The 10539-nt window shown below is 37.6% G+C and overlaps 1 long non-coding RNA gene across 1 annotated transcript; it reads right to left on the reverse strand.

Annotated features, from left to right (window-relative positions):
- Window positions 1–4786: 4786 nt before the first annotated feature.
- Window positions 4787–7686, reverse strand: LOC113464262 (uncharacterized). Its single transcript, XR_003389112.1, has 3 exons — window positions 5531–7686; window positions 5178–5436; window positions 4787–5081 (listed from the first exon to the last, which is right to left on the reverse strand). It is a non-coding gene; the product is annotated as an uncharacterized LOC113464262 (long non-coding RNA).
- Window positions 7687–10539: the final 2853 nt, after the last annotated feature.

The following is a 10539-nucleotide window of genomic DNA, read 5'->3' on the forward strand; positions in this document are numbered from 1 at the left end:
AATTTCAACATTCCACAAATAGAATGAAACTCACGAGGTATTTATTTAAGAGAGAATACAGAATCGCAAATACTTTTTATTATTATCGAACTTTATTGATGGATCGTACGGTGCTGTTTGCTATTTCTTTCATACAAAGAGAAGATGCAAAGCTGAAATTCATGGATCGTTGTAACCGACATCCTGCTTTTTCTTTGAATGAAAAGTGTTCCACGATAGAATATGCATCAGGAATTATGCAAGAGCGGGGGTTATCGGGACGATTTATCTACCGAGGTTATTTCTTTCTCTTCACTCAGGCTTACGTAACCGATTTATGCGCTCTCGTGAGTTTTACAGAGAAAATCATCGTATTATTAAACCATCCTTAGGAGTGGTTCAGGATATTTTTATAGTTCCTGACACAAATCACGCCGTAATACAATATCTTCGTTTTAATGGCACAGAAAGCAAATAACTGGAATCGTTCCGATAACGGGGGGAGGGGGGGGGGTTAGGTCGTCGTTAAATAGAACAAAAAACGATCGGTAATCGAACTTAAACAACGTCTTTTCACTATCGAGCACAGCGCATGCTACAAACATACAAATGACTCAGAAACTGAAACGAACGAAGTCCACTCGTATATGTATAGAATCGTTGAATCAGCTGAATGTATTCCTCCGTATCTTTCCTTCCTTGAAGACCTATATCAAGAATTTTTAATTCAAAGTCAATCGTAATAAAAAGAAACAATCATTTATGACCAGTGAAAAACAAATTCGCATAAAACAGCTGAATTAATAAGTTCTTATATAATTAATGGATCTTCTTCTGCAATTTAGATTTATTTTCAAATTTTTAGTTAGTCTTTAGAGGAAATAATGTTACTAATACGTATTAGGAAATAATAAATGGAGTTCATTCATCTATCCATTCATTCATTCGTTCATTCATTGATTTATTCACTCATTCATACTATATATTATTTTATGTATAATTGATAATTTTTGCAGAGGTAATTCTCGTTTAGATCCCTCAATTTTTGGGTAGTCAGGTCTTTAGTTATAGCGGGCAACAGTGGTAGAGTGAGGGAGAGAAAGAGAGGTGAGCGCACGTGGATGTACCCGGCCGTGAATCGTTGAACTTTACGTAATGTGTCGCGACATTTCCAGTCAGCAATTTATATTGATCGGACAACATTCGTAACACATTCGCCGTTTGTCGACTACTATCGTAGTTTCCGATACGGTGCTCAGATTACATCGTCATCGTAGTACATGAATCGTTTACATTGCCGTTCGTTCCCTCTTACCTGTTTCCTGTAACGCGAGTACACTCGAAACCCGTAATAAAAGAGGTTGTAGACTTAAGAGGCGGGGTAAACCAGGGTTGCTGTCCCTTGCAATTTCAACAATAAGATTCATGACGACAAATTGTGAACTCCTTGCACCAATGTATTTTCGAGTCGTTTAATAGTTTAATCAATCAGAGGAATATAAAAAGTATTTTAAAAAATTTCAAACTCGACTTATTTTTGTGTAAATAATTATTTATAACTAATAAAGTTGCTGATGCATATTTTGAGTCCGGTTAACTAATAACCGACTATAACTAATAAACGACTTGAAATTATATCGGTACGTCACTAGATTTACAACTTGACATTATGACTCCTAACAATAAGTAGTGGAAGTGCAGGTAGCTCTGTTATTATATTAGAGTTCTTATGTCTCGACTATACCACGTGCGCGTAGAACCGTAATCGACCGAGATGTAGTTGTACAAAAATTGAAGTTACTCCGTTCTCGCAGGAATTAAAGATTTAATGGTAGATGGTCGTCCGAACGGATGTGGCTGGTTTGTGGAAATCCTTAAAATCTGGGTGGGTCTACTGGTCGTTACATTCGGATCACGGCACAACCGTCGACGTCACTAACCCGCATAAATCTATGCTATAACGATATCGAACAGTGACGTAATCTGACGTCCGTGATCGGAATATTTCGTGTCATTTATTTATTACCTAAACGGTACAGAGGTGTGAGCATCATTCAAATCAAAATTCAATAAGTCCACGTTATGTCCATGTCTGCGCGAGATCAAACATTTTCTTTGACCATTGAGAATGAGGCGAATGCATTCGCTCTGACGATCAGACGATAAACTTCCTTCAAGTGTAATGAACAGTACTACTTAGAGATAATGTCGTATGTATTATACATGCGAATGATAACCAATTTTCGGCATCTGACATAATACGATGAGCTTATTAAGAATTACAAAAATTATAAAACGTTTGCACTTAATATTTTTCTGTATAATTCCTCATAAAATTGTTGGTCCATGTTATTCTATAAAACACCTCGGATTCACACGTTAATTTGCCTTCAAATTTCCCTTGTTTCACGGGTATGTATGTATTAAATAGAGAATATGAAATTACATGGTTTGAGAACGTTTGCATAAAAAACATGAAGCATAAAAGCTATACCAGAGGCTTGGGATAAAATAAATTGAAGAAGACTGCTTTGAAAGGCGTTCTCCATTTCTCCAAGAATTTCACCAAGGATCAGATTTAAAATTCGAATAAAGAGGTTGCCGCACTACCAGGAAATAATGTTAGCATTTCCGTCTTTTAAAGCTCTATTTCACTGGAACGGAAACCTCTTCTTAATATACATATGTATTCGCACTTGAGTTCGCAGAAATTATTAGTACTGCGTGTAATATATAGGACTATTCCAACATAAAAATATCAATGCACATTCCATTGTTTAAATACTAAAATAATAATCTATCAGAGACACGTATTTAAATATATAACCATAAATGTTTTATTTGTAATCAGAGTCTGCTTATCATCAATTCTTAAATCTTAAAATTCGAAGGATAATTAAACACCAAATGTTATTTACGTTTGTAAAAGATATTCGAAAAGGATGGCTTGAACTTTATGATAATTCTTGACTGTCACATTCAATTCGTTCGCGTCGTACTTTATGCACCATTGTCACAACGATGATTATCTTCCAAGCCATTGTTCAAATCGCGTAAAAATGATTGTCAACACGGAGGTTATTCGCGCCGTGCTCGGTTAGATAATTTGCAAAGAAATAGAAAAAGGAGAGCGCAGCGATAGGATCTAATTGAGAGAGCACGTGCGCTCGAGGGCGGGCGCTCGGTATAGCGAGCGTGCCGTTTATCAATGCGCATTGTAATAATTTTCATTTATCTGAACTGCCCGCTTATTATTGCGACAATTATGCGTCAACCGGCCGCACGGAAAATTTCTTTCTAACTATATCTACGTGACAAACACTCGCCGCGAATGTTCGTGGCAACAAATTGCCTATTAAGCATTTTAAAATCATGATACGATATTAATAACTAAATTGGAACTTATATAAGGAAATTTTTTAACGAGTATCGAATGTGACGTGAATTGGTTTATAATTTAAATTCATACAATTTTTTATATTTAGCACGCCAGGTTAAATTTTCCTTTTTTCAAAGATTTACTATTATAAGGACGAAAATTGTATTCTCGTATTCCGATATTTTGCCAGGTATCGAAAAATCACGTAATCTATCCTAGTTAAGGTATAAACGCTCTCTCATTAAGTAATTCACTTCATTAATTCATTATACTTTAAGTATAATTAGCAATTTAATTTCCAATATCTATTAAACGTTCCTCGCGTAAAGCTATTAAATGTTACTGCTACTAAATGTTTGAGCAATTATACGGCTCAGGCAGATAGGTCTAATCTTTAAACGCTAATTTCAAAGCAACGAGAGGACTAGCATAGGCGGCTTTCTCTAATTCACTCGGTTTATTCGGAGCAATTCCATTCCAGTGAATCACGGTTACGTTCAAATTCCGTCTCCGTGCGAAAGGAGCACCCAGGGTTCGGAAATGCGCACGCGGTCGAACTTTGCCATTAAAATGCAGCCCCCGGTGAATATCGAGCTGCTCAATTATCGGGACGACCGCATCCGTGTCGCGTGAGTTCGTCAAACATTTGTTCAATTGAATCTGGCTATTTCGCACCGAGCACTGCGGAGCCAAGCGTTGATGATAATTCATTTTTAACACACGTGCAAAATGTCGAGTGCATTATTTAAAATACCATGTCTGGCGAAAATGTATCATGGGAAAGTTCGGAATTATGTATTATTTCATTATTTATACTCGAAAAATATAAAAATTGTTCCGATAAACGCTGAAAGGTCTAACATTAATATTTATTCGAAATCATTCAAATAATATTTGCGGGGAAGGTCAGAAGTTCGGGCGAGGGCCTGTGAGGACATTTATAGATTTTTTTCGGCGGCCTCGCATTATGCAAAAAGCCCATGAAAGCTCGTATCTACCCCGAGGAGGATGAGATTCGAAGGAAAACAGGAGACGCGGCGATAACGCATCACCGCACCGCAGGGTGTTAGAACGCCTACGCGTTTCAAGCCGCACACGTATCGCCTTGTACACGCACACACTCACACGTAACACCTGAATGTGTACCGAATTATTGTTCACCAAATAGACCGTGAGACGCATACCTACGTGACAAACGTTTCCCCCCCATGAACTTGGAAAGTTGATTCTGTTGAATGGAAGGTCTTCTAAGAAAATAAAGTACGTTTTCTGCTTAAGGAGAATTTGTCCTCTTTTAACAGAAAAAAAATTTTTGTTTTACAGTCTTTAAATAGATGTATAGGTTTCTTGATTTTTTATAAGAATACTACATTTGAGTCTATTAAAATTGCAATATTAAATAATTATTTTTATTAGAATACACGTGTTTATTATATTTATATTTGATAAAATTATAATAATTTCGAAGGTTGCTAATGATTAGCTCTGCACAATAAGTTTGCAAAACGTCACGTTGCCTGCAATTATCCGACGGCATTCAAGAGGACTCATTTTTGCTTTATCAAGTCTACCGAGTCCCTCGGTAATCTTGAAACATCTCCGGGACCACGTTGCAGGACATGCCCAAATTAGTTTCAATTCCCAAGAAATCCAGCGACTAGCAGAGACGCCCGTAAAAGAGGGTGTTGTATCACAGCGAGAATTAACTAGGCGAGGATTCTGGCTGTAAATAATATATAAAAAAGGACAGAATCAAGAAATCTCCCTTAGTCTCTGACCGAGAATTAACCGAGCATCTTGCGATGAATGTTGGAAATACCTGACTTGATTCCCTTCACCTTTTGTGTAACTCCTCTGTCTTCTCTTCCTTCCAAACTCGTTCGCAACAGTTACCGCGTTTATTTCACGCATCTCACGAAGAATTTTGTTACGTCTTCATTAGCAAGAAGCTCGACCCGTACATTCCAGATTGTACGCTTGTTTGATTCGCCATTTTTTTCAAGTTTAATTAATTTCTATTAATATCCAATTTAGTCGACTTATTTTATAAAATGACACTTTTAAATAATCGGAAGAATCTGAAACATAAAAGTATTTCCAAATGTAATAACAAATAATGCCAATAGGAAACGCGAAGATTGGATGTGAGATTGGCATGCTCGAAGTAAATACTTATTTCGAATCGCAGATAAATTTGCCTGTATTCGCGTTCTTCGATAATAATTCTCGTTTCAATCGCAGATCCCTTCTGATAACACGACCTGCGTATCGTTCTATTATCCTCGGTAAAGGTTACCAGGTTAAACGATGATTTAAGATTCAACCGACGCACACTATTCGGTCTGAAGTAACAATGATCTCCGCAATACTGCGGCCCAGCTGTATAACCGTGAGTGGGCTTTCGTAAACTTTCGATGATATTTCCTGACTACGCCGCCGCACCGCCGTTAGACCGCGCCGTGGGAGTTTCATCGCGGCTATTACTCATTATCTCAATAACTCCCAAGGAGAAGAAGGTAGGTAAAAAATTCGAGGAACAAGTTTGCCCGCGACGAGAAACAAAAGGAACAACGAGGGGGACACGAAAAATATTCAAGGATATCAGGACAACGAAAAAGTTTCCCTCTGGCCTCATTTCTTATTTGCTTCTTTTTTAACTTCTCGTTCCTAGTTTGCTAATAGAAAAGTTCCCGAATTGCTCTCAGCGATAAATATTTTGCAGTGACGTACCTGTTTTTCTCATCGAGTCTACCTTCTCAGATTATTACTGATTTACTACGGAGACGATAATTGGTGGAAAAAAATATCTATTTATAGCAAGCTGTTGGGACGCGACAATTCAAATCTAAGCTTCAGCTTCTCATAAAATAGCAGATGGAGATTTTCTTTCAAGCTCTCGTTTCATTTTCTGCATTTGCATTGCAGACTGCATCTAAATGTTCGTTGAGTGTGCAGTGAGATTGAATGCAACCTGAGCTCCCTGACACTGACGATATTAATAACCCCTTTGGGCACAAAATGAATAAAGGTCAAAATAAAACGATAAATATACCAACATTTCCACGGAACTGTAGGTATAAATCATTACCGTGAAACTTTCATTTGCCTGTTGCGACTGCAACGGTATTAAGTGGTCAACGTACTTTAATCTTAGACAAGATTATATTTATTGTACTGCGGATTATATATATTTTTTCATCCTCGAACCGTTTTCGAAAAGTCAATGCGACCCAAAATACAACTAATAAATTAATAAAAGCTTCGTTCATTACTGGTTCAATTTCATCAACACGTAATTCGGCTCTAATTCCGCGATTCCGCCCCCGCGTACCATCAAAAACGCAGGCAGCCTTGATCCCGATGAGACTAGCAGCGAAAATCGTGACCGCGGTTTCTATTTCGGGCGACGAAATCGCCGGCACAATTAACACGTACCAGGTATAATGGAATGGAATCAGAGCGCCTGGAAACCGCGGTTAAAAATTCGAGCCACGCCTTGGTCAGCTCGGCCGTACAACATATATGACATATTTCATATAATCCTGTATAATGTTTCGTTTACTACAGTAGAGCTGGTATTTTAAAATAAATTCAAATTTATTGTATGTGTCACAATAATTAATTTACGTTGAAATCGTCGATATCAATACATCATAAACTGGTTTCATTATTTCTTTTTAGCTATTCCAGAAGGATTGACGGATATATTCGTCGAACGCAAATCGTGCCTCTAAACCGATTGACGTATTTTTCCAGAAAGTAACACGACTATAGTTAGAGAAAGTTTCATACTTCTAGTGTTTAATAATTAATAAATTATACGTTTCATTGTGAATCGTATTACGGTGGAAAGACCTGTATTTATTCGTCTAGAAGTAGTTAAACGTAGGGATAAAAATGACGAATGGCATACCTGAATAATTATTCTTTAGTATAGACGTAAAGAAGAGGACAGAAAAGAGGGGCGAGGACAGTTTTTCATACTGGCATGTGTATATATACTCGTTTCATCGTGCCGGTCTTAATTTCGCATTTTCTAGATTAAACTATCGTGTTGTGTGCGACGACGCGGCAATGTAACGTGAGCTGACGAAAATAAACGCGTCCGCCGCACGCAGTAGAATATGCCTCTCATATGTCAGACACGCGGCTGATTTAAATTTACGAGCACCGAAAAACGTCTGATACGCTTTCGCGATTTAGATTAAATTCCGTACTTTATGAAAGGCCGACGTACGTGCGTATGAGTCAGTACGTTCCTTCGTTTATCACAAATGAAGATAAACAAAATTGTTAAATTAAGTTAAACTAGAAAATGTGAAAATGAATTGAAAATACGCACGGATAAAGAAATTAACATTTTTAAAATTCCAAATAATGAACAGACTTAAGAAAAAATGAATAAAAAATGCAATTAATTTATAAACAATAGACAAAGGGAAATATGTTTAAGATTCTCACTAAAACTATGAGGATCTAAAGAGAAATTATTTTTTCAGCATATAAAGTTTCTAGTCTCGCGTCAAGGACTCTTTAAAATTTCTAAAACGGTCCACTTGAACTTTACACCGTCCCTCATTCTAAGTCCTTAATTTTTCTTATCAGCATCTCTTCCTTGTTATTTTAGTAGATCTTATAACAAACTGCTTTTACAAGGTAGTTTAAAAATTCTTGTTTAAGGTGAAATTTATTTTTACCTATCGGATTTGTAAAGCTGAGACAAAACACGTCTATCGTGTCGTAATGTAACATGAATTAGAAATTAATCAATTAGTATCATTAAAACGAGGTGAAATAATCTTTGTTCGTTTCATTCTTATGCCCGTCGACGACTTACACTGCTGAAGGGTCTCTAGAGTTTTACATCGTCAGAGGGTATGGATTGAAGTAAAGCGTTACGAAATAATTCCAACGTGTTGCGTTCGCGTTCTATGTACAGTTCCGTGACAGTAGCCAATATTTACAGCAAGATGCGACAGCCTAAATGGCACTTGCGAAACGATGAATGCAAGCACATCAGGTTATTGAATACGTCTGCCGGTGTTCGCGTGGAATTGTGCAATCTGACGTCAGGTCACTCGGAGGTGGACATGCGCAATTATGGCACTTGTTAAACCGTGCCTTTTCGCCGCCAACTCCTCCGCCTCTTTTGACTTTTTCTTCATTTTATGTCATTCTACGCTACCTACCTCCCTTCATCCCTCTTCCAGTTTTTGTAATTAATCCTCAAGTATATTTACACGCAACTGCTGATATTTGACATGATTTCGATTCAGTACAGAATAATTAACAATGCATTTTATGCAAACAGGGAAATATGCGATTATCGGAATAATTATTAAATTAATCTATTTAAGTGAGCCAACTGGTGAGAAGTCAACATTTCGTTTAATTAAGAACCGTTATTACGTCAATAATAATTAATCAGTGGATATAACTATTTCGAAAATAACTCCACGAAACTTGTATTAAAATATGAAATCGATAATTGCACGTAGATATTGGGAATCGTTTATCTTTAAACGTTACATGTTTATTATGCAAAATGCTGAAATTGCTAGTCGTTAATATTCACGCGACAGCGATAAATCACTATGACCCAGCGTCAATGGAAGCGACGTTCCCATCAATCTCGATTAAATTCATAACGAACCGTGGAAATTAGTAGTCGCGATTAACATCTCCGTACGGTTATTAATTAATAAAACCTATCGTAATTAACTAGGTGGTCGCGCGTCAAGTATTTCATCACTGAATGTAATTTCCCAAACGTAATGCAGTGCGTCCGGTGGCGATAGAAAAAGCCGTGTTAATAGTGGCAGAATATGCAATGTCGCGGTGATTGAAAAATGAATCAATCGAGGATTGCAAGCAAGCGTGAACGCTTCGAAGGCGGCGATATCTCATTACCTTTGAAAAACAAATTAAAAAGGAGTCGATCACATCGTGCGCGATCGACAAATTAAAAGTTCCCTCCGTTGTTTCAACCCGTTCGTTTATAATAATCAAATCGAGTGAAAGTGACGAGTTCAAGCATAAAGCTTCGAGCTCGGCACTGTTGCTAATTGATATAGTAGAAACAATAGCTTCAATGAGATCGTTCGTCTGGCAAAAATAATTTTAAATCACAACCGGCGTGAAATCACCTCGCACGTGATTGAAATGTATTTTAGAAATATGCAATCAATTTCAGAGAAAAGTTTACTCATCCAAATAATAGAAAATGAAAATATTGATTCAACTGTGTATACGAGATAGCATATTCTAGACATGTAAGATTGGAAATAGTTAAATACACGTGTAGTCGATAAAAATTTTGAGCTCGGTCTCCTCGAAACTGAAGCCCCGAGCGTAAAAGTATCACCCCTTCTTTTGTTCATTTTTGCACGAGCCATACCATCCGCCCATTACTGTCTCACCCCACGCACGTATTACATATTTTTCAAATTGTTGAAACAAGGCATCGAATTATTCTATTTTATTCATTTAAATCTGTCCATCAGATTTATGTCTCAAATATTTTGATACGTGCGAGTCATCTATCAGCATCTCGTGTTTCATGCTAAATTTCTTAAAATAGACTCTCTTTCTCTCTGGATTCATATTTCGTGTGCCAGTCTAAGCGAACGAATTAATTAAATCCCACCGCTACTTTAATTGACCCGTTCCTACACCTACACACGGTGTAAACCACGTTGTACGGAAGGTTGCATTAATGTACGCCAAGAACCAGGTACATTTCTTTCCCTTTTCTTGCACGCGCCTTAGATAGGGCGAGCGCGCTTAGTTGCCATAAAACGCCCACCAGACCGTGGTGATGACGCGATCAATGACGATCTCCCGGAACGTAGCTACCCTACCCTATCCTACCCTACCTCTCCTGTTAATCTGAAAATTTGTTTTCAAGTCGACCACGAAGCCCGGCTGGAAGCCCGGCACTTTATAAAAAAGCGTTAATGGCATTGTCGATGGCTGGGCTCTAGCTTTTCCTGGGACTACAATTTTTATGGTTATGGCCGCTACTTTCAGTGAGGATGCCTCCGTGAAATCGATACCACGCGCGATGCGAAAACTCTGGCTCAATTCCCTCTTTAAGGGTATTTAAGGGAAGAATTACTGCTGCTATTGATGTTACGCGTCTATTGATGTACTTTACAACGTACTTTATGATACACTTTGCA

The sequence above is a fragment of the Ceratina calcarata genome, unplaced genomic scaffold (genome assembly GCF_001652005.2).
Source record: "Ceratina calcarata isolate Rehan_Ccalc_2016 unplaced genomic scaffold, ASM165200v1 scaffold117.2, whole genome shotgun sequence".
NCBI lineage: Eukaryota > Metazoa > Arthropoda > Insecta > Hymenoptera > Apidae > Ceratina > Ceratina calcarata.